This window comes from Neodiprion fabricii, chromosome 3 (genome assembly GCF_021155785.1).
Source record: "Neodiprion fabricii isolate iyNeoFabr1 chromosome 3, iyNeoFabr1.1, whole genome shotgun sequence".
Taxonomy (NCBI): domain Eukaryota; kingdom Metazoa; phylum Arthropoda; class Insecta; order Hymenoptera; family Diprionidae; genus Neodiprion; species Neodiprion fabricii.
In genome coordinates this window covers 37,792,121-37,818,609 of record NC_060241.1, presented here as the reverse complement: position 1 = coordinate 37,818,609, position 26,489 = coordinate 37,792,121, and the positions used below count along the sequence as shown (strand labels likewise).

Here is a 26,489-nt window from a genome sequence, read left to right as displayed (position 1 = left end):
AGAATTGCGAAGCATATATAGTAACGTATATTACGAAGTGAAAATTGTTTGAAATTTATTTACATCGATCTCATTGTCGTTTACCGAATCGAATATTCTCTTTCGCCCTCTCTCTCTCTCTCTCTCTCCCCCCCCTCTATATCTTTTTCTCTCACTGAGAGAAATATAATAGCAGTTCTCCGTAGAGAACTAAGGATTCGAGTAGTTCAGTTCAGGGTTAGGGGATTCGGGAACAAGCCGGGATCTTGAACCCTGCATAGTCCATTTGTTAAACAATGCGCGGTTTACCCTCGGATAGCTTTCGCCGTTCTAACGAACAACGAACAAAAGAATAAGTGTACACCAAAGTGGTTTATTCGCCCGTACCTATATCCGCGTGTATAATGAAAGTGCGAAGGCCGACGATGGCTGTGCAGTATCACCGAAACCCAACCTCACAACTCGATCCCTCCGATGAACCGATCCTTGAAAGTCTTCCTCCTCACCCGATATACAACAATCCTCGATGATTCGTTAGTCGAATGTTGATAGCGATTATTAAAAATTGGAATCACTCGACTAGCCACTCTTCTCACACATTTAACATGTACCGTGATCCAGGATCTTCAATCGTGCCCTCGATTATCCTCCTTCCATTCGAAGAAAGAACTCGTTCCAAAGTACAAGCGGAGCATGGATGTCTGCAATCCGCAGAGACCGCGTCCTCACATGTGACTCTTACGATCGCGTACATCCCTGAAACATAGTCCAAGCCTGCATGGAGAGCGTGATTCATGCCGGGTTCCGCGGTGCATGAATTAGGGTCGAAGCCGTTTGAAAATTTGATTACACATACGTACCACCTCTGGCCTTAGGTACTCTCGTTACGCCGGCGACCCCGACGGGCTTGACAAAACATTTTTAACGTTCCTCATGGGCGCGGAGTGAGTCGTTATTGAGTCGTAAAATTGGTCACGTGGCCAGAGAGATTTTTCGAATGCTGCTCCGGAGGCTGCAGGATCCTGCGCGAAGGTTTAATCGAGTGTGATTCGTTACGCAGCCCGGAAGGTGTCTGGTTCGAATTGGCTCCTATCTTACTAGCCGCGGTTTTAATCTTTATCGTTTCGGCTCCCCGGCTGCGTGACACCTTGAATAAACAACTCTCGGACGACTGACGGGTTGATCAATGTATATCAAAACCACGACTCTGGGTTTGCTGTGATCAGCTTCCGATGGATAGGTAGCTCAGATTGCGATCCGGGACGACTCAAGTTCGAGGATTGTCCATTCACGGTTTAGATTTTGGAAATTCAATTTTTTTTTCTTTAACGTCAATTTATCGTTGCACAAGCATCAAATTTTCGCAACAGTTGCGAGAAAATCTAGTAACAGTGATCGTAATGAGAAAGAATAGCAACGGACACTAGACTTTTCGGTAACAGCTGGGAAAACTAATTTTCATTTTCTACCTAGAACTATATTTTTGATCACGGTAAAAAATGAAAATAGTTAAGGACTGAGCGGTAACCGGAACTAAAAATTTCTCTCAGTGTATTAACGGCATCGCGAAGGCGTTGCCTGCACTTAGGAACCACGAAGAAGGACCCCAAGATTTCTTCTCTTCCTGGGTATGTTTGAGCTCCTTGAAGTTTAGAGCCAGAGCTGCTTTTTACGGTAACAAAGTTGATCAAGGACCCGGGAATCGGGATAATGGATTACCGAAGCGATGCGTGCGGACCGTGAGAGTGGAAGATACGAGAAATATGGTGATGCGTGGAGCGCGTCTGATCGGAAAACGCCAGTTGCGGTTCATCCGTGTAACTCGTGAAATGAGGAGAGGAGAAGAGAAGTCGCCTGATTTTCCAGACCGAAGAACGATCCCGGGAGGCACGCTTTGGTTTAGCATAATTTCAGGGTTAGTCGCGCAAAACGAAACGGATAACCATGCTTCCTGTCTCTCATGGTGCTGTTTAGCTGCAACGTTCAGGTTACTTCGTGCCTTCGAGCTGTGTTATACTTTTATGCTTCTACGCTCCTCACCATCATTCACAGCCTACTTTGGATGGATTTGAACGCCCATTATCCCTCCGCGTCTCGAATTTCATTGGCACCGATCAGACATCTCTGATAACGAAATGGGGGAAAATCTGCGGTTATGAGTTCGACGGAAAAATTACTTTCTTGGAATCTGAAATTCCCTGACTTTTTCAGGCAATCATTCCAGCCTGAAAATAGAATTTTTCCAGTAACTTTTCATGAAATATGCCGCTGGTTGGTGACAATTTTTTGACACTTCAATACTTTATCTTCAATATTACCAAGGAACTAAATTATCACGAACAATCGGCGATTTTCCGCAAGAAACAAGAAAAAATCGAAAAAAGGTATCAAGAATTGTACATAGAATGTATGAAATCGTGCGACGAAACAAAATTTTGAGTGAAATATTTTCTTTCTTGAGATCGACGGTACTTTGTATAAGAACGAGTTTATTTCTCAGAATTGACTAAAAATTCCAGTCGTATTTTCAAAATTTCCTGACTTTTCCCAGTCTTCCCTTTAATCGTAGGATTTCTCAGCGTTCCATTCCAATATTAAAATTAGAACCGATTACACGTAACTTGTCTTTCAAATTCTGTATAAATAATTTTTAATATTTCGAAATCGTACAATTCGTATAATAATACTAATTTTTATGATTTTGCACCAAGTCGAGTTGTTTTTTAAGCATAATTTATTTTTACGCCTCATCTTTCTTTGTCCAATTTGATACAGTTGTGAGAAATCAGAATGATAATAGAATCGCCGTCGATTGTAACCCGCAGAGCAGATTCGAACTTCCACGTATTTATAGCTAGACACTACACAAGAGTTACAGTGACTGGATATGTTACACAAAGGTTTTAATTTTTCTTCACGAGCGATGCGATAGATGGTGTAACAAATACGCGTACCTGTGCTTTAATGCCTGGATATATGATCGCTGTTATATACTCTGTACCCAAAACAGCTAGCTCTAATCAACTCTGACGTTGGACATAAACGTAATTAACGATCCTGTGAGGCGAGGTTATCGCACCATTGATTAATGGTTATTGATTACGATCGAGAACAGTTTAAAACCCGGTCTTGTGTACCGCACAACGTATCTCCTCGTTTGTGACGCACAAGATCTTCTCTTTTCGAATATGAGACGCACAAGTGGATGAATAATCGTTGAACGAAATCGATCGCGACGCGGTTCGTCTGGATGGGAAAATGATCTATTTATCTTAGATTTTGCTTCCTAGATGTAAGTAAAAAACGAAGTTTAATGTAGCCTACATTCCTCCCTTCCACGAATTGCGAAGAGACGAATAAAACGTAGTTGCAAAATTTAACCACAACCAACTGATAAGCTTTTTTTCAAAATATTTCCACGAGTTAAGCTCTTTGGGGTTTGAAATAAAATAAATAAAAACGGCAGGCCGTTTTTCTAATCGGTCCAAAGTTCGTATCTGCGAGGGGATCGAGATAAGCTTGGAACACCCGTTCGAAATCTCCCTCTCGATGCGGTGGCTGCGAGTTATGAGCTCTGAAATTCCCTCGCGCTCGAGCCGAGTTCACGATAACATTTTCCTCCGATACAATTTGAAAGCTCTTCACGTATACGCGCAACGAGGTGTAGATACCTCTGAGAATGGGTGTGTAATATGGCTGAAATAAGTCGCAGTCAAACTGCTTTTGTAAAACAGAAAAATGATCGAGCAGTAGTATCGAGTTGAAAAAATTTTTATATCGGAGAATCTTTATCGTTATTGTTTAACACGTTTCGTTTCATGCTTGTTACATCGTAGAGATATCGTGTCTCTCTCATACGGCCGATGCGGAAAGCTATCGTTTGAAAAATATCGTCAATTGAAAAGCAATTTCGACTTTCGGTTCTTTCAACAAACGATCCGCAATAATTTCGATGACAACGCGTTTGTCTCGTCGTTTCGTGAGTATCGGAAATGAAAAATGTGCTGGGGGTTTGATTTCGGCTCAGGCTTCGCGAGCATCGTAATAACTCTTTCAAAAGTATGCTGCTGCACGATCCAACCAATAGTTTCGTACAACTATCCACTCTGTAGTCTTCCATTTATTTATTTTTTTTTCTTTATCGCTCGATTGTGCCGAATGAAAAATTATTCATCAGCTTCGGCCTTCTGGCACAAAAAACTGTGGTTTGATTATCAATTATTCTTACCGACAATTTCTTTCTGTAATTCATAACGACAGCGCTGTTAATACATCCGATAAATAACTTTGAGTCAGAGCTCTGGTCGATTTTTAGTACCTATCCAACCATATCGTATTACCCACTTTACTATGCATTCGTAATGGATTTACGCAGTGAACTATCAATCAAATATTACGATTCCTATCATGCGATGTGCGCATTACGTAATTGGGTCGTTGAATTTTTCAGCATCTGTATAAATCAGGTGGTCAGTTGTATAAATACAATCCGCGTAAATAAAGTGTAAAAAATTGAAATGAATTTGTGCAAATTTTCAGCTCGTTTCGAATTTGCAATATTCAATTTTTGAACGCAGTTTACAGTTTCGCATTCGTAGGTCCGTAAAGCTGCGTTTATACCTACCCTAGATAAACGCGGTTGCGTCGTGGAACGTAAATTGCACGAGACACGAGTCGGAATATTTGCGTAACGGGGGAACAAATTGAAACGGCGAAAATCCATCTCAATTTCGAGTTTTGGTACAGAACTGCACAGCAGCGCGAAGCCAATGGCCGTGTGATGATCCTCGTGACAAAGCTCGTTTCAACGTACATTTATACGAAAATCCTGCAACGTTGAAGCTCGAACTTCACCCTTCCGCGTCGCAAAAATTCAGGAAAATTGCGTACAGCCAGCGGATAAAATTCGATACGCACAAGTTTTTCACCGCTATCACGGCTAGTTACGGCGACGATTTTTTGGTGAAATGAAAATGAAAATTTCGCGGTGAAAAAGACTTCGTTGTGTTTGGCAAAATTGTCAATTTTTCACGACAGCCATCGCTTGAATTTAAATCGCAACTCTTATACCTATAAAGGATAGTTAAAATCTGAAAATATAATCTGAAAACCTAGGATAGACTAAACTTTTTTACCCAATTCAATAATTTCAGTTTAAATGCGTTTGATTTCCTAGAATGACTTATACATGTGATAGAGGCGAATTTTGGATTCGTAACGATTGAATCACGCGATGAATATTTTAAATCTGAAAAATATTCTCCCGAGAATTGTGGCAGGGCAATTTTTTTCCTATCTGTGAATACGTCAATTTGTTGAATCTATATACACAGTGCAAAGGAGTGATAATCAATTGGCGGAGGTTCAGGCGGCGCGTGGCGATCTAGGAAGGCGTCCCGGACCCTCGGTCCCGGGTATCTGGTTTCCTGTTGGATTTTAGCCACGCATCTAAGGCAGAAAATCTACGCACGTGCATCGACAATGCGTGTGAATAAATTCAAGCATTCATTCTATAGCGGGAGGGGTTTCACAGTTCCCTCGTGCCCCCTCAGTCGCTCCTTCATGGGGGGCACGGCTAGGATATCCATACATGGACGTCTCTATGGGCTCTCTCGATGAATTTTCTACGGGGGGTCCACAAATCCATCCTCATGGCCGGCAAATTCACATATTTATTTCTCTTTGTTGCCTCTACGGTGTGAAAGTTTTTTACTTTGAACCGAAAAATCCGTGCACGGTGCGATTTGGTGTAATATCGAAATCGCCGTTACACTTTTCATCAATGAAAAGTTTCCAAATTCTCATATAGGCGTCCATTTTACTTATCGATCGAATATATACTTAGGTACACTGAGAGAAATTTTTATTTGCGTTTACAGCTTAGTCCTTAAATATTTTTATTTTTTACCACAATTGAAAAATATAATTCTAGGTAGATTATGTTACTAAACTGTTACTAAATTTTTTACCTCGTTTTTCGTGATTCCCACAATATTTGAACAGTTTTTTCAACGATACCTGTTTTACCGAATTCTTCTAGCAATTATAACAAATGAAATTCTTCTCAGTGTAAGTATTCGAATTATTACAATCGCAATAAGATGAATTGTGAACTTTTCTTGCTAAGTTACATACAGATTTGGTAAAATAAATTTAACATAATTTATGTGCCCGCGTTAAAGAATTATTTTCAACCATTGTTGAAGCGTAACATTTTTTATTTATTCTTATTTGTGCCAACGTATAGAAAATTTCTCTCGATTTGAGAATTGAAAAAATCTTGCGAGGATTTTATTCGCATAACATTTCGATCGAATAGTAACTTATGTATATTAACCATGTACGTATATTATGTATACATGTATTATACATAAATAAATGTGAACCATATACGTTACGTACCATTGGAAGCAGAATTTATCAGCTGGCCTGCTTCCTGTAGCGTGAATCTCTTTCGCTCATGTTTTATGCGTTTCGACGAACGCAGGCAGCTAGCTGGTGGTGGGATAGAATTATGGTAGGTACCTAGACGCGAAATTTTTAATATACAGTGAAATCTGGTTGCAGCCTCCATTTACGCATTCCGATTCCGTAACGCGGTTTAGATTTGAGATTCCGGTTTCCAGAACACGTGAATTAAAAAAAAAACGCAATTGATTTTCCGACGCGTTGGGAAACAAAAATATCGATCACTAAGATATTAATTAAAATTATACGTATGTAAAATTGACTTACCGAATTGACTTTTACTTAAATACTTCTCATTTGAAGAATCTTGAATATGTAATGATGAAACGATTTTTTTTACATTGGAATTAAAAATGGATTCATATACTCGGCAAATTTCGAGTCTGGCTAATAATTTTTACCCTATTGGAATATTTTTAATTCAACGATTCCAACGAGTGTACAGAGAGCGTTTCAATTATTCAGTGGTTGAACAGTAAATACGGTTCCGTTCGCAGCTCACTTTTCTGCACTGATTCATTTCAGTCTACCTAAACGCGTTTGCCTTGCACGCGGCATTCATAAATACAATGCAAATTATTGCCTCGGTTTTGCACCGCTGCTGGTTCGACATTCGAAAATTTCACTCTAACCGTTGTAAAAAATAGAACGAAAGATTCTAACAGCACAAAACATCCTAGCAATAAGTAGTAAAAGTCATACGGTAAGAATTTTTAAAAAAAGGAAGTCTAGGTTGTTCATTTTACTGATTATTTATCGAACTTTGTTTTCTGCACTGGATGAAATGAGATGATTTCTTGAGGATCGAGTGACAAACTATATCAGCAAATCGAGAGCCAAATATTCGTAGTTTGATTTTATTGCGTTCCACGAGGGACATTCGCGTCCAATCCGTTGTGCAACACGAGAATAAAAGGCGGCTGTAAACCTCAGCGGTTTCTTCGATTCCCGTCGCCGTCCGTTACTCTCTTATCGACAATTCGAATCTATCCTAACCTTACCCAACTTTTATTTCGTTCGAGGTTGTTCCCACCGTCTTCGTCGTTGCGTCACGTCGCCATAAATCTCGCTCTTTACGTCCTTTCCTTCCTTACACATACCTTATATCCACCGCACCGACAGGGAGATGAGAACCGACGCTTATTTCCACCTTCCAGTTCCTTCCTCTAAGTGCCCGTTTAGCTCGCGGATTGCCTGCTTCGCTGTAATATCACGCCTGCTCGACGATTCGGCGGCCCGTCGTTTGGAGGAAAGATTTAAAAACCGTGTTTTAATTCGGCGTATTTTCATCCATTCGTTAAATCACTTATCACCTTACGTCGCAAGTAAGGATACTTCTTTTTGTTGTCTGGACACTTTTTCCCTCGGTCACTGAATCTTCGTCGTCGTTCTCTTAAGCTCACACTTGAAACGTAGCATTTTTTAGTCTCCGTGAAATATCGTCCAAAGAAAATCCCGTCGTAACGAGATATTTTTTGCTCAAAGCTGAAGCAACCCTTTTCGCGTGAAGTGACTTTTGAACGATGTTCGGATTCCAAGCTTTTTGCCAAGCCAAGTGTCTCGACCGGTCAGAAGTTGACGAAAGCATCGATTTGACATCGAAATGAAACACTCCGACTCGAATTGTAAAACAAATCAACGTAACCCGCGACAACTTCTTCGACTAAGGTAACAACGATCTTCCTATAAAATAATCCGTAAAAAATCTCTCCGTTAACTTCATCGGCGCCAACTTTCCGCGTATATCCGACATGAAAGGGGCAGGGATGCCGGGACTTTATATCGAGAACGTCAGGCCGGACTCCTTGGAAGAACGATCAAGATCGGTTCTCGAGCCCCGAGGTAAACCGTATCTTCGAGTCTCCGGCAAGATCCACGCACGGGGCGCCAAACTGAATCAAATTCCAAGCGTCGCGGCGGCGGTCGCTTAGCTGTTTATTATTCCAGATCAAATAAGCCGGAGCTGCCAGGGTATTTCGCCAACCGCAAGACGCGTCTGGCGGTGGAATCAGCATCGAGAGATGTCGCGTCGCGTTCACATCACGGACGCACCCTATCTCACCAAACATGTCCAACCCCATGGATCGTCGGCCAATGTTGTCCTAGTAGGCACCGCGGTTATGAATCGACGCCAAACGTCAATATGACGCGGTGCGTCGCTTGTATCCGGACCGCGTCGTGTTTACTCCCAAAGTTTGCGCGTGGTGTAAAAAATAAGGAGAAACATGCGCGTGTGCCGGGTCTGGATTAGACCTAATATCGTGTCCAAATAATAAGGAAACGTGTCAACTCTCCCGAGTCAACAACTCGGTTCACAAATTGGAGGCTCCTTTATTGGGTCGCTTCTACGGTGTTTTAGCGGAAATCAATCCTCGCTGTGTCTGATCGGTACGATCAGTCTGACAGCAGAGTCTTGGAAGTCAATTTGAAAGTTTTTCCTACACATCGGCTCTACGTCCAAGCGTAGGAGAACCTACAGTTTTTTCGTGATTGGAATTGCTGATGTTTAGTGATGCGTTTTTACCCAATTCGTATAATCCCCGGAAGTTATATTTTTTTCGGAAACTTATACACGTCGGTGCGAAGTTGTTTGCCGGTTTGTTAAAGCCGATGATAGAAGACCGGAAGATCGGCTGTTGCCGATATATCGTGCAAACCCATTCGCTTTTTTGTACACTATAGTGTACAATTTTCATTTTCTGACAAATCGATTACCGATATTTATTTCGTAGAATCATGCCCACATTGCGAGAGAAATGTAAATTTTTAAGAAAAGAAAATAAACTCAATTTTCGAGACACGTTCAAAGCATTTGAAAATCATCCAAAAAGCGTTTCTTTACTCAAACGAAAGCATTTCGTGCGAATATTTTAATTTTAAAGCAAATGAGTGAATTCCTTTCTACCGAATGAACGAATATGCAGCAAAAAATAATATAATTCCTTGTAATCGAGGCGCTCTCCGAGTCAGCGTATATCCGAGACGGAAAAAGAAACAACGTGACGAGAATCGGGGAAGCGCCGATTGATATCAATTTCGTGAATCCGAGCCACGATCCGCCACATATAAGCCGAGTACAGCAATGCGATTGGCTCGGGAGTCGCGGCTGAACTCCCATCAAGCCAAAGACAGGATGTTTGGATTGAGGGCTGGAGCTTTTATTACTTTGCGCTCGCATGGGTTCTCAATCCTTCCATATCGCGTCGTTCATGACGCCCTTCCAGCTCTCGTCATTCGAGAATAGTTAGAAACTTCTGCAGCCGATAAACGACGTCACAGCGAAAGCTCCGGATCTCGAGTCGTTGATAGACGGTCCAGAAATTAATCTCGACGCTTTCAACCCCCGTTTAGTCGGTAAGTATATACATATAAGCGGGCCGGTGACAGACGATGAAAAAACGCTGCAGGTTCGTCCGTGAAGAAAATTTAATAATTTCCCGGTATGAGAATGAATAAATTGGGCATTTTCCGTCTCTTCCTTTTCCCGTTCTTCTGTTCTTCCTTGAATTAATCAACTCTTTGCGCCGTTCAAATTCTCCTCCTCCCCCACCCCGCGATATCTCGTATTTTTTTACACTCTGCATCGCGAGATGACGAATTTATCGGTACAGTTAGCACTTCGACCTTGGTGCCATAATTTTTCGCTTCGATTCTCCGAAGTAATAATCATGGCTAATGTTCGCAATTCATTTCTGGCCGATCGCGTATGCAGTCGTATCCAGAATCGTAAGACCGAGACGCTGATACCGCGGGTAGAAGACGCGTCAAAAAGTCGAAAGACCGAAACTTTTCGATCAGCTAATAAAACTATTCGAATGTATAACCAACGGTGTTTGTTTGCGTCCCAGCCACTCGGAGCAAGACAAATTTGATGCGAAAACTTTGGAGGATCGGAGAAAACTGAACGTAAGGTATACTCAAGATAAAACTGAACTAGCCTGAGTGCTATGGAGGAATATTAGTCCATCGAGTTAGTACTTAGTTTGAAAAGTCGTGGTAGTTTTGCTCTCGCAAGCATTCGTGACGTGTCTTGTGTGCAGATATACAGACTAGACGTATCTGTGAGCAGACGATGTACCCAAGAATCCTCCTCTCGTTCTGTTACGCCGATAATGTAAGTGAAGATGAATTTTTTTTCTACCCTCGTTCCAATTATTCTTCAACCTGTACCGCTTTTCTTTCTTTTTTACGTATTCATCTCTTTGCGCTGCTCCAATCTCTCAAACTCTTCGCGTACTCGTGATTCGCCAGGTCTCTTTGAGCTCGTTTTGTCTTTAGACTCTCGTTTCTGGAAACTGAAAACATATACACAACGCAGGTGACAGATGAATTAGTACAACGATGAAAATAGCCGGCGTTTATTCTTGCTCGGGTTTTCCTACGTGAGAATAATATCTCTCCGAAGATATCACAAGGGCAAGGAATTTTCTCATCGTTCGCCATCGTCGTACAAAATTTTCTTTGTCCACATTCAGCAGTCTTTGACAACGAATATGACATAATTTTTAGCCTGAAAGATTTTAAGTTGGAAACACTGTAAAAATGGACAAATCTTCTCGTATTATTTCAACTTTCGATCCTACCAAGTTCTGGTTCCGTTTTTTGAGTTCCCGAGGTTTTAAGTAGCCTGTAAATCGTTTCTAATTGTAAGACAAAAACTTTCCCGCAAACTTTGTCCTCAAAATAAATAACAACGTAACATTATGCACCAAGAAATCCGATAAATTTCGCAACCCTGCTTCGAATGGCGACTGATTCTGAGTGACAGCTTCGACATTTTGGGGTTGAATAACTGCGTTCAGGGGATGCTGCGACTTCGGATCCGGCGTTGCGTCACCTTGTGCATGGAACCGACCGTCGAAGCGTGACCCGGACAACGTCAGTCGCTTCCTCGACGTCCGGATGACGTCAGTGGCTTCTGGAGGTCTTCCTCCCCGATCGCCCTTCTCGGATGCGGGAATGTACCGGAGAGTAAGAAGGGTCGGAGGTCGCGGTGATCTGCACTCGCCGTTTCGGTCGTCTCGGGACAATGCAGCTCCGGATTTTCAGATTAAGCGTTTGATCGACTCGCCCCGAGTAGCGGAGAAAGCTTATATATAATCATTCGCTCTCCGAGTACGCGAAATTCATCCATGACTGAAGTACGTGCTCGGTTGGAACTGAATCATCCGGACGTTCGTCCAATGGGGGTTAAGAACATGTCAGAGAATTGGACTGTTGTACCGAACAGCCATTTTTCATTCATTTTTCAATCACTTTAACTCAGACGGTAGTAAATCATCCTTACTGGAGTGACGAGTGATTTCATTGACACCGATATTAAAGAAACAATGTATTAGATTTCAAGTAATACGTTATAAATAATTTTCTTCTAGTCTGCTTACTGCGTCAAATTTCACACTCTCAATTGAGCCTTATTCGGTAATTACCAAGTAACGAATTCATGTATTCAGGTAATTTAGGAACATTTTCATTCCTCCAGAAAGATTGATCAATTTTGGGCTGCCAATGAAATGGCTTACAAGAAAAACATGACAAATTTATCTGGAACAATAAATATTTATTACGAGTGAACCGAATATTTTGTAAGGTAATTACGAGGTAAAATCGTATGAATATTTTTTATTGCCAGTTTGCGAGGAATCGTTTTATCAGATCAACAAAAATTTTCTGTAACTTGGCTGAATAAATTTCAGTAAAATAAAATGGTGTCAAAAGTTGGTCATTTCATAGAATCAGATGAATTCAAGTGAAACAAAACTTCCACTCGGCGCAATGTTCAAAGTTCTGAATTTTTAGAACTGAAATTACAAAAAATCTTGTAAACATCAGAGAATCGGTGTTATTTTAATTTATTGTCGATCATCCAACGGCCTATAAGAACACACAAAATGATTCGACTGTCGTACTAAACAGCCATTTGTCGAATCGACGTTCCGCAAAATTTTACCTCCATTAAAAACCCGTGAAAGCTCAAAGCTCAAAGTCATCAAAACGATGCCTAAAAGACGTCTTTCGCGGTATTCGAACCTCAGACATAATTTTGACGACCGTCCGGTTAAGACACGCTTCCCAACTGGGACATCTCGATTCACCTAAACGTACAGCATTAACCGAGAAACATGGTCATTTACCTGCAAGCGTGTCGAGGTATCGGCTTACTACCGTCTCCCGTTTCTTGCTCCACCCTCGACGTAGAAACAAGGCCTCAAGTCAGGCGTGTATTTATGTGTACACAAGCGTGGACGACGTGCACGGCAGACGGCGGAATACACGTTGCACACGGTGATCGCTCCTGCGGCACGATTACGATGTGCTGACATAAAAGCTCATTGTACACCGTACAGGAGGAAGAGGAGGAGTGCCGCCGAGTCCGAGTGCAGGGCAGGCTCCGGTCTGGATGAGTAATTCCTGAGTATTATCTGGGTCAGTTTTCCACAACGGAGCGTTGACTGCTCTCAGATTTTACTGCACTCTCAGCTCGGATCGTGGACTGATTGTGAGATGGAGAGAATTCTCGCTCGTTGAAAGAGAAACGTACTCTTGTTAGGAAGTTACGTTATACGTTCGTCACTCGACGCTTTGAGGAATGAGACGTTGTCTTGGAACCTGAGATACCTCGATCCGTTCTCACCTTTTCGGTTTCTTTTTATCTTTTTAGTTGTTTTTTGTTTTTTTTTTCAAAATTTTTTTGGGACCCCGCCATCACCGACGAAACAAACCTTACCTGGATAATTTCTTTGTAACAGACGCAGAGTAGGTTTATACATGTTCAACTTTTCTAAACGGTTCGGCAATTCTTCTTCGGCAAGCGTTTACCGTTCGGAGGGAGAAAACTTTTCTCAGATAATTTTAGTTCCGTGGGATATGTTCTTGGCGTTATGGCTGCACTGGGTGAACGTGCATTAATCACGCTCGCAAGGCGGTGCAATTTTCTAATAAACGTCGCTGTTCTGGAAGAGATTTTTCATTTTCTTAACCACGGAGAAGGTTATATTGCGTGCCGCGGTGCAAGTTGCTCGGTCGGTTACTTAAATCGCTCGTAAAATATTACTCACTCCGAGCCACGGGAGAAGTTCGAATTGCATGCAATGCACTTTGAATCGGCTGCAATTAGCTCGTGAGAAATTGACAAATAGTATGATTTCCAGTTACGTCGTGTTTGCTCGCTTCTTCTATATCGGCTGGAAGAACAGAGTCGTAAGTGGAAAGAAACGAGCATGTGGTTAAAAAAAAACAAAAAAAAAAAAAGAAACAGATTAGACCGAAGGTGCAATTCCTTTCGGACAGCAGATGGCGGGCTTTTTCGTTCGAAAGAACGGCGAACGGTTATCCCTGGTTATCCCTGGTTATCCAGAAGTTTAAGGGGATGCGGCCAGTATGTCACGAGGACCCAGACAATGGGATGACACCGATCCGCGCGAGTTGCCTTCGGCGAGGGTGGCTCGGTTCGTCCTTTTCCGAATCCTCCCTCGGGATCAGTTACGTTGCGTTAGGTTAGTCCTCGGTGTATATCCTTCCCCCGTCCGCTCTTCTGTCTGTGTAGTAGTTACCCTTTTTCTCCATAAAATGCACCCTCGCAAATTTCACCGTGATATTAACGATGAATTTAAAAGTTTTATTAGTCTCCCTGATTTTTCCCCGACGACGAACGAATTTCAGTTTTATGCACTACGAGGGAATTGTCAACTAGATGTTAATGACTTTTTAAGAGAGAGAGAAAAAAAAGAAAAAAAAAATCCGAGTAGTCGTAACTTGGTGTAATTTAAGTCGCGAATGATTAGAGTTCTCAACAAAAAAATCGTATGCCTAAAGCGTTTTGGAAATTTTGGTTTCAAAAAGTTTCTTAATATCGGAACGCAGTCGAATTCCGACTTCCGTGAACTTTGACCCAAACTTAATTCTTCTGACTACTTTTCCATTCTCATTCTTTTCGTTCACTAGATGATAACAATAATAATAATTAACATAATACTAATCAATTAGCTGCACCATCAAATACTTTCCATAAACTATAAATATCTAACCTGCAGCAGTGTTTCAATTTTGTCGAATACACCGTTGTTCTTCAAAATATTGTAATTAAGAACTTGTAATCATTGCTTCCGCATTTTTGATTACTCATCCGATCGAGGTAACGTTTTGGTTTTGCCATTTTTTTCGGCAACGAGATTGAAGTATCACGTTTATTGTGCCAGTTTTGACGTGCCCCCGTTTTCTTATCTGGGGGATGATAAAAAGCGCGCCTTAGAGGGATACAGGAGCGACTAAATCTATCAACGCCCCACGATACCAAAGCTGACGAAGTGATCTTCGGAAAGTCGGACGTTAAAAGGAGCTTGTGTGGATACGGGATGAATGATGCTCGTGTATTGGTGAAGCAGCGGGCGTAATCTTTCGGTTAGAAAATTCGAAATCTTGAGAACTCAAGAACTTGAGAGGCCCGCGTTTTATGGCGCGATTATCTGACTCGCATCTCTCGCCCCCCGATATTTGTTCACTTGCTTCTTTTTCCCCCATTCTTCCTCGTCTTTTTTTCTTATCCTTAAACGGCGAGTAGAGAGGGTTTCGTCTTTTTGTTCTTTAAGCTTTTAAATACGGATCCATTTAAGTTTCTTCACTTCTCTTGGCTGCAGGTTCTTAGCCGTACAGTCTTCTCGTCGAGAAATATTTCACAACGCAAGTCAAGCTGGTCAGCTGTAAGACGTAATTTTCTACACTCCGCAATCTTTTCCTCGTCCTTTTTGCCTCGGACTCTTGAACGGAACTCCTTAACCAACTTTCGGTGTGGTTTTCACATCGAGATACACTGAACTTTCCGATGCAGTAGACGAAGACGAATCGCATCTGACAGCGTTTATACGCGAGACAATTCAATGTAAGAGCGAGGATTCGATTCGTCCTGTTTTAATTGCAAGTGGTGATTTTAATTGGAGTCTCGTAGAGTCTGCGAAACGATTTCCGGAACTATATGCATAAGGTGAAAATTGAAGAAGAAACAGGAGCTATATTTAACCACTAGAAAAGTATCGACTGACAATGAAATAATAGACCGAGTATGATTATTATCCTCATTTTTATTCGTAGACCAATTAGCACAGCTTTGGTAAAAACACTTTCGGAGGCTTAATCGTTAAGCTTTACATGGTCTCGAGGGCCAAGGTGAAAGAGAACATCAGTCGGTGTCTCTGTTACATTAATTTGATGAATAGTAAACATCAGATTTCTCAAATATGTCCGAGAAAATCTTAGAGTGAAGAATCGGTTGTTACGCGCATTGCCGAACAGCTGCTGCCGCAGGAAAAGGACACGAAAACGGTGTGCAAAAAGGGAAAAAAACCGCGATTTCTCCCCTCGAACGACATCGAAGCTATAAACTAATCCATAACCGACCCCAACCTAGTTTTCTCGAGGGGTGAAATTCCGCTTAACTATAAAACCACCCTGCAGCCCTGCACGTTGCACTTTCTACGTTGTTCGAAAGTCGGTGGGTCGATATCAGCTATCAAAATTCCCCCAAGCATCCGTCACAGATTGAAATATTATTTCGATTCCAATTGATTGGTTTGGTTGTCAGAACATTTAATTATATGACTCGAATAGCATAGAAAAATTTGAATATTAAATTTGAAATTTCTGTTGCGTTGGTAAGATACGATAGATGCTACGTTTCAAATAATCCGGGAAGTGAGGTAGTTAGGGGAAATAGGTAAAATAGAACAAAATAAGGAAAATTGCGTATCAGAAGCGAAATAGAGAAAAAAACGAGCTAAAAAAACAGGAAGACGATATCCGGAGGATAAGGAAAGGAGAAAACTCACAGCAGCATCGGGGGTTGCAGGAGGACTCTGTAATAACAAATTCTACCTGTCGATAATCCTTTGGAATGCTTTTAACCGGATCCTTCTCGATGCCTGGAAGTGACACCTCCGTTCGTTTTAACCCGGCGTTCCGAACGTTCGATTCCTCGGAGGATCCTGCAGGATCGGCGGGACGAGGGCGGCGGGAAAGCCGCAGGAAACAAGGAGGCGAGTCGTCGACTCGGTCGAAGCCCGTCAATAATTGCAAGGAATGCTTTTAGCTGTAGAAACCGAGCATCGTCCTTCCAGCAGTCCTTCTTTCTCCTTAACGCCTCGTCGGCATTGCTATCCGCTAATGGCCGATAATCCGGACGTTTCTGCAGGACTCGAGTCACTTCCGTTCAGTGTCAGCAGATATTTCTTGGAACGTGTCGTAAGTAGATCACGCCACTTCTTATCCTCTCGCGGCGTGGACGAATTGGCAGCAGGAGCGGACGGAACTGCAGCGGAAAAGCTTCCGCAGGACGAAGAAGCCGCTGATCCTGAGACCGGGAGGGGATCCTCGCCTCTCGATTTATACCACGAGATTAGGCCGAGCATAAATCCGACTAATACGAGTCGTCGATGCAATACGGGAAATAATCCGACGCCAAAACGGGTTAGAGACGCTCGTTTATTCCGTCCACGAGTTTGAGCGTCATTCTATGGTTGCATAAATCACCCCCGTTCACCCGATAATCGAATCGATCTTTCGATGCATGTCCTCCAGGATTAACTGTATACGCGTATTTTTCTTCTCCTGTCGGGATGTGGGGACTGTTAATCGCGAAACGAATCTTTCGAATCATTTTTTACCGCTGCACGCTGCCCGTGGACGGAAAACCAAGGGGTGCATTTTAGAGGGTCACTGCAATTTCGACCGCTCGCTGCATGTGTTCACCCTTATTTCGAATCCCCCCCCCTCCCCCCACCTCTCGTCCGGAGCTTACTTCCAGAATGGGAATGGCTGAAACTCACCACCCTCAGGGTTAAAAGGGTCGATTATTTTTTGAGGGGTCTTTAGAGCACGAGGACTCTTTGATACCACCAGACTTTCGCGATGAGGATGTAAGGTATTCGCTGATATCTGAGGTGAGCGTACTGGACTTTAGACGTGGAGATATTCCGCTATCGTTAATTAATTAAGTCATTTGTTACTGTGAGATTATCATCGAATTTCATTAGGTGAAAATCATTAAATAATCACGTTAAAACTCAACGTTAATTCAGACGGTAATAAATTATCCATATTGGAGCGACAAGTGATTTCATTTACCATTATTACGGAAATAATGCATTAGATTTCAAGTTATAGATTATAAATAATTTTATTCTAATCTGCTTACTGCGTCAAATTTCACACTTTCGATTGAGCCTTATTCGGTAATTACCAAGTAACGAATTCATGTATTCAGGTAATTTAGGAATATTTCCATTCGTCCAGAAAGATTAATCTATTTTGGGCTGCCAATGAAATGTTTCACAAGAAAAACATGACAAATATATCTGAAACAATAAACATTTATTACGAGTGAACCGAATATTTTGTAAGGTAATTACGACGTGAAATCGTCTGAATATTTTTTATTGCCAGTTTGCGGCGAATCGTTTTATCAGATCAACAAAAATTTTCTTCAACTTGGCTGAATAAATTTCAGTAAAATAAAATGCTGTCGAAAGTTGGTCATTTCATAGAATCAAATGACTTCAATTGAAAAAAATCTTCCTCTCAGCGCAATACTTACAGTTCTGAATTTTCACAACTGCAAGTACTAAAATTCTTGTAAGTATTATAGGATTGGTGTTATTTTAATTTATAGTCTATCAACGATGAAAACAATGTTGGTCAATTTAGTTCTGTTATCCTTAACCAATAAATTTTTTTTGATCATGTAGCGTGTAACTTTCGAAAAATATTAAAGCGTATACAATTAGGGAGAATGAAATCATACAATACATTCGTTTTGCGAAGCCGGTTCGGTACATACAAAACAGCTTAGCCAGTCTATTAATAAGTCCGTGCAGTTTGAGCCGGTGAGCCTGTTAAACTTTGGTTTAACTTTAGAACCCTCGACCCCGACCAGCTCTCATTAGCAATAAAAATTCCCACAGTTTTAGCCGGCCGCCATTTCCACCTTTCGACGCGCACCTAAAAACTTATATAATATACCTATACATATGCAATTTAGTAATTATAATTATGATTTAATATCACGTTTAATCATTTCACGCAGCGTGGAAAGGTGAAAATAACGTCTGTGAAAGATGGGTAGAAAAAATTTGTAGTCCTCAAACAGTGATGAATAATAATCGACGATGTAATTGGATTTAGTTTTGATCGTCGAGTGTTTTCTTCGATTTTCTTCATCAAATTCAAGGAAGACGATCCGGTATTGAAGTACGAGATAACTTTTCTCCGTCATTATTCATCCGGATATAATATCGTCGGTAAACGATCCTGCGAAACGGAGGATCTGCGAGGAATCCGAAGGATCGTATAAAAGAGCGTCTGAATCGAGACAGGGCTGCAACCTGTACAAAGCTGAAATCGAATCCGTTCCGTCTATAACCAATTAATTAATTTCCTATGACCGGAGTTTGCGATTGAGAGTTCCTCGATATCGAGATTTCATTCTATTATATACGCGAGGAATTAAGGAAACGAATGTATTAATTCTCTCATTCAGCGAAAGGATTCGCAGATCAGCAGGATTCTGCATAACGGCTCTCTGCAAGTTTAAAGCTGAAAAATGCCAACGAAGCCGTAGAATTATTCTGGCTCACGCGGCTTTGCGTAATAAACTCGGAAAACTTCACTTATACGTATGTCGGAACTAGTCGCAGGGCTGCAGATTCGCATGCATGATGAACTGCTGCACGCACTGCAGGTGTACGAAATTCTATTTGCACTCGCGAGAGACGCGCTCTCGTGAATAAATCAACGGCTAAACCGCTCAATTTGGCAGACTGCAGTTAGTGGAGTGAAAGGTGAAAGAAAAAAAGGAAGAGAAAGAATACGAAGTTAACGTGCAAAATCCTGCCGGACAGGAGTTTGAGGAAAATTTTTTGCGCGAGCATTTTTAGGGGAAAAAGGTAGGAAAATAAGAACAGAAAACACGGCACCGCAAATTTTACTGGCTTTATTTCAGATTCTAACGCTTAAATTTCGTTTGCGAAAAATCCTGCCTCGAAAATTTCACGTATGTACGTGCATTCCAGGTGAATATAAATTTTCATAAATGTTTGATCGGTTATTTTGTGAATCAAATATTCACTCCTTATTTATTTATTCAAGATCGTATTGAGTCGCGCAATAAAGACGATGCTGATACCGAGGGAGAAAGTCGTAGTCAATTATTGCATCGCTTGTGTATATTATAAAGCCCTGAAAGGAAGTCGGTGTCAAACGTTTAAATTGATTCCAACGGTGAGTATCGTCGATCCGCGTTGCAAGCTTTCTTTTCCAAATTAAACATCCGTTATGGACCCTAATTTCAATTCCTTTTACCATTCTTCCCTTTACTCGCCGACTCGTTTATTCGTTTACACATTTATATCCTCTTCGACGATGTAACGAGGCACTGATCACCGCCCCAGGCGTCCGCAAATCGTCCTTTGTCGAAGTGTAACGAATAAGCCGCTAGCCTCCTATTTCAATGAGACTGGAAAGAAGAAAAGCAAAAAAGAAATAATTTAAGAGAAAAAAAAAAAAAAAAAAAGAAATAGGTGACGGGAAGGGAAGAGGTAAAACAGAAAACAGAAAAAAGTCACATCCAATTAATCTTTGAGCAGGAAATCCTGAATCAGACTAAACAAACACACAAGATTAGGCGGGGCGGGTGGGTCTGCAGGTTCTGCAGCAGTTTTCTTTTATCGGTGTCCTTGTCTCTCGAAGCGGGGTCTCTGCTTCCTCGGCATCGCGGCTCCTCCTCCTCATCATCATCATCGTCGTGGTCGTCGTCATCCAGCGGCAGGATGGAAGAGAGGAGATTCTATTTTAAAACCATCTCATACGCGCTTGAAGGCGTCTAAAGAGGAGCCGAACGAATCCATGCACTGACATCTATCCTGTACACGTGTTACGCTCGTCACCAAATCTAGCAGCACCAGCAGCAGCAACAGCAACAGCGGGAGAAAAGCGGGATTCGAGCCGTTTAAAAGTCGATTATTTAGACAAGGTGACGGGCGCGATTTGCTTCGGCGATCGGATCCACAGACACCCGATAAATCGGGCCAAGACTATCCGCTTGATCCCTACTTTTCCGGCAGGATAAAGACTTTGCTCCAGGATTCGAAGAGGCTCTTCAACTTGGCCGGTCGGGGATGCCGCTAATGGATCCTGCGGGATGTGTAATGGTCCGCGGGCAGCCCGCCATCAAGGTGTTTACACCCGAAACCAATTACCCCTAATTCACCATCTATTTTATGGACCGATTAGCGGAATTTACACGCTGCTCGCGGCTCATGCGAGCGAACCCGGTTATCCTTGCTTTGATCTCTTTATTCGGTCAGCTTTTTCCCGCGGGCGAGATGAGAAGGCCACAGCTGATGACCCCTCGGAATGGGAATTGGGTGAAAAAGGAAGGCGAGAGCCAGCTCCTCCCCCTTCCTTTTCTCCTTCGTCTTCTTCTTCTTCTTTTTCTTCTTCTTCTTCTTCTTTTCATTATTCTTCTTCTCGCTGGGCACTCTGCAAACCGGTCCAGGAATGAGAAGCGATAATTATATCGCATGCTAATTGATTTGTTGAGGAGCCTGGCGCGATTCGCGTGACCATTCAGTGTTGGGCTTTGAACGTGTAATCTCTACCCTTTTTTTTTCCTCTTTCTCTCCGATGTCTCGCGGGTCGAGATCATCTGCTAAATCATTCGTTTATCACCCCGCGACCTGAGTTACACAGCTGAGTAGAAGACAAATACGACAAGATGCTGCGAAACTTGTACGACACTCCGGCGTCTCTACGAGGATCGCAAGGAGAATGAGGACGCGACGATTTATCATGAAAAAACACGCGATGCTCGTTTATGTTGAGTTGTTATTTTTGTCAGCCTCCTCGATCTCCGTCGATTTCTTTTACCCTGGCAGTAAAGACCCCGTCTCATACGGTCGAAAGTCTTTTTACCCGACATTGCAGAATGGTGCAAGTAAAGTGATAAAAAAGTATTACCAGATTGAAGGGACTTTGGAAAGCAGATTGCGACCTTGGCTGCACCGAACTATCGGGCTAGAGTAATTTTGCCAGCCTTGCAGATGAGAATCCACCGATCGGTTCGTTAATCCTGGAATATTATTCCCTCGTGGAATCGAGTTCCGTCGTTTCACGATGATATCGAAAGACGGCGAGCCAAGCCTGGGAAAAAACCTCGTTCTCATCGCAGTTCCTCGCCACCCTCGATAGATTCCGTTGAATCATTACGTTAAGTACATGCGATGCCAAGACACTGTCGCAAAAAACGAGCCGTAATTCATTGTAATAAAAAAATCGGTGAATAACGTTGCGTACGATACCGCGCTGAACATGTTCCGCAGATTGCGATCGCACGACGCCATTCGCGAATACACGATTTCGGAGAACCGGTGAACACATACTTGTCCTCTTCACCTTGCGATTCGGTAACTGCGAGCACGACGCGAGGTCGATTGACCTCGAGCGAATTAACCGCTTCAAGCCAGCGGCACTCACCCGAACCGTGATCAAATTTCCATCCGCATTAGCCTCGAGGCTTGGGTCTTTAAGCGACTCGCCTAAAGCCGACAACAAGCACCGTAAAATAAACCGATGTCGATGAGACACGCAACGACGCTGCGGGATCGAGAAGGAGGTCGGAAAATCAGGAAACGTGGTCTAGAAATCACTTCCGTTTACCGCACGCCCCCGTAAGCCAAGGTGCTTGACTTCTTATTGCCTCGGGTTTCGACACAAGGGACAATGAGTTGGGGTAAAGGTGACAGTACCGGACGATGAGAGTCGTTCTCCTCTGGGAAGCCTTGGAAAGCACTTCATTGGAATCCTTTGCAAAAGCCATTGATTCTTGGTGTCTGTTTCGCAAATGTTTCACACAGTGTGTGGAAAAAACACATTACACATGCGAGCGGTAACCCATTCATCGATTTTGGTGTACACAAAGATGTCGTGTCAGAATTGAGTCGCTTTAAAAGTGGAACTACCCGAACGACGCGCTTGAAATCCCGGTGAAATCGATCCGGTCTGATCTTTCGATAGCGGATCGACACGACGCGTGAACGGAAGAGCGCCAATGTTCGCTGCGATAGCAAATAGTTGCGGATGCCGGGTTGGCGCGTTTTTTTTTTTTTGTTTTTTATAGGCAACGCATTAGTCGAATGGCGGTGTTGCTTTGGTCGGGAGCTTTGAGGCGGATTATTTACCGGATCGTATTGACTATCCATCTCTGCAGAAGCGCGCGTGCATCAGTGATCATTAATCAAATTGCCAACTACCAGGATAGCGTCAACACGTGTTTACTCTTTGGTGCTTATGGCGCTGCTACATCTGTCATTAATACATCCGACGCATTAATTACGCTTTATGTTGCAATTATGCGCTCGAGGAGGTTCGAGCTTCGCGATATTACGGGCATGCAGGAGAAAGGCAATCGCGATCGAAGTTCGCCGCAATCGCGTCGGATTCCGAAATGAAATCCCAAGTACGACGAACGCGTATCCGCTCGACGGGATCGCGGCTTCATAGAATAGATGAAAGAAAAGATGGCGGAAGAGAGGCGGGAGGCTGCGGCCGCGTCTGTTCAACAACCCGGAATAAATCGGCATTATTGTTTTCGTTAAGGTACAGTCAAGTCCGTCTCCGCAGAAAGGCGGTCTTTGATTTTTGTCTACACGGTGTGTAGTTTCGGAGTGAATCTGGAACGTCGGAGGAAATCGGGAAGAAACCTTTCGGGAATTTCGACTCTGAATAATACACGGACTTTCTGCAAGCTCGCCCGGCTTCCATAACTGCATATACAGATATAGACCGTTTCGCTCGATAATCGCACGATCGAGTTATACAAAATTCAAGAACCCGAGCTGCCGGAGCTGATCCTGCTTTTCTATGCATTGTATTCTTCAGTTTCACTTCGCGATTCAGTTTCAGTCTACGTTTCATGAAATATAGAAAAGCCTCGCAGTCAGTCAATCGCGAGATGTTTCAAAGCTGGTACAGGCTTAATTAGTTCTCCGGCAAGCTCGCCTTTCGAGCCGCAATACAGAGGCTAATGAGTATTGCATAATTACAGTGATAGAAAACTCAGCATCACGGGTCGATCTTCGTTCCGATCCCCACCCGCGGTCCCGTTTCGAGATAAATACGAAACCTTTGATTCTTGATTAATTACTCTTCAGCCTCTGAACACACATACTCGATGCACCACCAAGCTGTGAACGGGGGCTTTGGAAGCTTCGGGCGTCGGTTTTTTAATAGGACTTTAAAAATTGTTTGAATACACGCCTTTCGATACCCGAGTTCGAGCACCGACTCGCATAATCAATGCTTGCAAAGTAAACAGAAAAAAATTAAAAGGAAATACACACATCGACCAGCCCTTTCCTTTCTCCGTAACGTAACGGGGATTACATTTTTATACCCTTATGTTTCAGACGGACGAAGGACTGCCATGTCGTGTCTTGAGGCCGCGTCGAAGGAATCGCTGAGCCTGTAGGACCAATAAAACAGAGTGAGTATAAAAAAAGTTGCTTTTCAACCAATCGTAATTCACCGGCATCTCATCATCCTCGTTTTTAACGAGCGATACGCCGCCGGTTCCGCAGCGCTGATGAAATAAAAATGCTGCATGCCAGACGCTGAATATCGCAGGCGGTGGTCGCTGCGCCGCCCTTCTCAAGTCGGACAAAAGGTTCGATCGTAGTTAGTCCTGCGAGGTAGTTAGACCTCGGGGGGGTTGTTCAAGTTCACGAGATCTCCAGCCCCCCCCCGCACCACAGACCGGCGTTACCGAGGTGTTTACACTGGACAGATGTCGAGGGCGTCATTGCCCTTTCACGACCACAAAAACTCCAATGTTTACCGGTGCGTTACTTAGCCAAACCGATCGCTACAGGAACGCGTGCTCGATTATCCCCCCACCCTCCACCCACCCCCGTAACAACTCTCTCTCGATCAAAAAGCTCATCCGACTCTCTGCGAGAATTGGGAAAAAACGACGAACGATCATGGTGGTGGAGAACGTTGTTACGCGAAATTTTTAACACAGACGTTGGGATAATTCTACGGCCTACTTTTTTCCAGGAGAAAGGATCGTCGGTGGTAATAAAGGATATGCCGTTGAAACGCCTCTTCATGCGCTTCGGAGCTTGCTTCTATGGTTGTATTCTTCAAGGGTTGGCGTACCTACGGCTAATTCGGGCTTATAATGGCACAGCTAAGGATTAGCTAATTAGCTGCGCCGCGGTACACGTGGACTTTGACAATGTTGGCTATGAGGAGGTGGCGTATTTGCGCCGTAACATCCTCGCGACAATGGTTATAATCCGTAAATTCACAGCCCCGTGGACTAGCGAGTGGTTCTGGTTGCCTCAGTTGCCTAGGATAAAGGTCCAAAGCAGCCATATGGCGCTTGTCAGCTCGCTGTGTCTGCTTTGTACCTTCTTACCGTCCTCGCATGTATGTACAATCCATTACGTGTGTTACAGATGCGACCGTATGGACTGCTTCGTGAGGCTTGAAGCGTTTTTAGATTACCTACTGAAACCTGATGTCAGAATGTGTCGACTCTGATCTCTCTAATACCGTAATGAGACTATGCCGTACACTTTACACAATTCCTGCTCACAGAAAGGAAATAAGAAGGTTTTCCATTCAGACCGAAGCTGCTGCCACGCAAAAGAGCAATTTTACTTTTCGCGTCTGGTTGTTTTTCTTCTTTTTCAAACGTATTCACGTTCGGCAACGGGGATAAATCCCGGTGCATCGGTATAACAAGGATCCTCACCGTACGAATTGGAACTGTTATCATCTAATGGAACCCATTGGTTTGGTTTTCACACGTCACATCGAATTCGAAATCCGTGACGTTGAAAATCATCGCGAGAAACGATATTATCTACGTGATTTCGAACGTTGAATGAACAATGAACTGGAATCCTTTTTGCACTTATGGACCTCGCTACACGGTGCCATTCGGTATGAATCAGCCTGTAGGCGCTTACGGAACTAATAACAGGCAGCCACTACGGTTCAATGCTGTAATCGCTTTAAGCACATACGAAGTGTTCACGATTAGCTACATTGACTGGGTCCGCTCTTGGCGTTGCGGCGCTTTCTGACTGGTTCTGACCAGGATACGGCTCCCTCGATATTTCTGAACGGTGGATGGAGCCGGCATACATGCACAATTATCCTCTCATATCGGTACGCGATCGTTGTTAGTTGCGTGCTTTTCTCCTAGCATTTCGCAATTTTCTTTCTTCGACCAGGGGAGGAACACAGGCAGGCACCTAAACAACAATGACGGGCAACAGCCGAGGGTGGAGAAAAGGGTTCCTTGAGCACACCCCGTCATCACCGTTGCTTACGTGCACGTACACACGGGTGGTTCCGTGGTGTAAAAGTACATCCACATCTGCGCCTCCACTCATTTACGGGCTACATGACCGAAGGGAAAAGTGCGGCCCCAGCCGATCCTGCAACCCGTCTGTGCAACGCTCGCGGGTATTTAAAGGCTGCAATTTTGCTCAAGCCAGACTAAATAGTAGGCATAAAGTTGTTACTGAAGAGACTACGGTACAGGAATAGGCGTTTAGCCGAGTACGAGGGTCGTCTGATTGCAGCTTTGGAAGCTTGCAGATATATTTTATATTGAAATGTTCAGGTCATCCTCTGGTGAACAGCGGATTTCGGGCTGGCTAGGTATCCCAGGTCGACGTCTCCGATTTCATTTCTTGTTTAATATGTTATAATAGACTAAAAATTAAGCGAAACGTATTTTTTTTTCACCTGCCATTAAACACTTTAAGGGGGTGAAACCACCTTCCGAAGTGAGGCATGTCAAGGGGCGATCTCACAGTTTCACCCACAAGAACATATTTTTCAACCAATCCAATTGGAAAAGTTTTCTCATAACGAGAAATGAAAAATGTAGTATTCTAAATTGAAAAAAAAATTATCAAATCCTTACAATGTTTGATGGCAGATATAAAAAAAAAAAAAAAATACGTGTCGCTTAGTTTTTA

At 43.0% G+C, this 26,489-nt stretch overlaps 1 protein-coding gene across 1 annotated transcript in view; it reads left to right on the top strand.

Annotated features, from left to right (window-relative positions):
- LOC124179225 overlaps window positions 1–26,489 on the top strand; it is a 309,079-nt gene that overhangs the window by 9,259 nt on the left and 273,331 nt on the right. The window contains exon 2 of the mRNA XM_046563427.1: window positions 23,898–23,974. The gene's annotated coding sequence lies outside the window, so the exon portion shown is untranslated. The remainder of the gene's footprint in view (window positions 1–23,897; window positions 23,975–26,489) is intronic.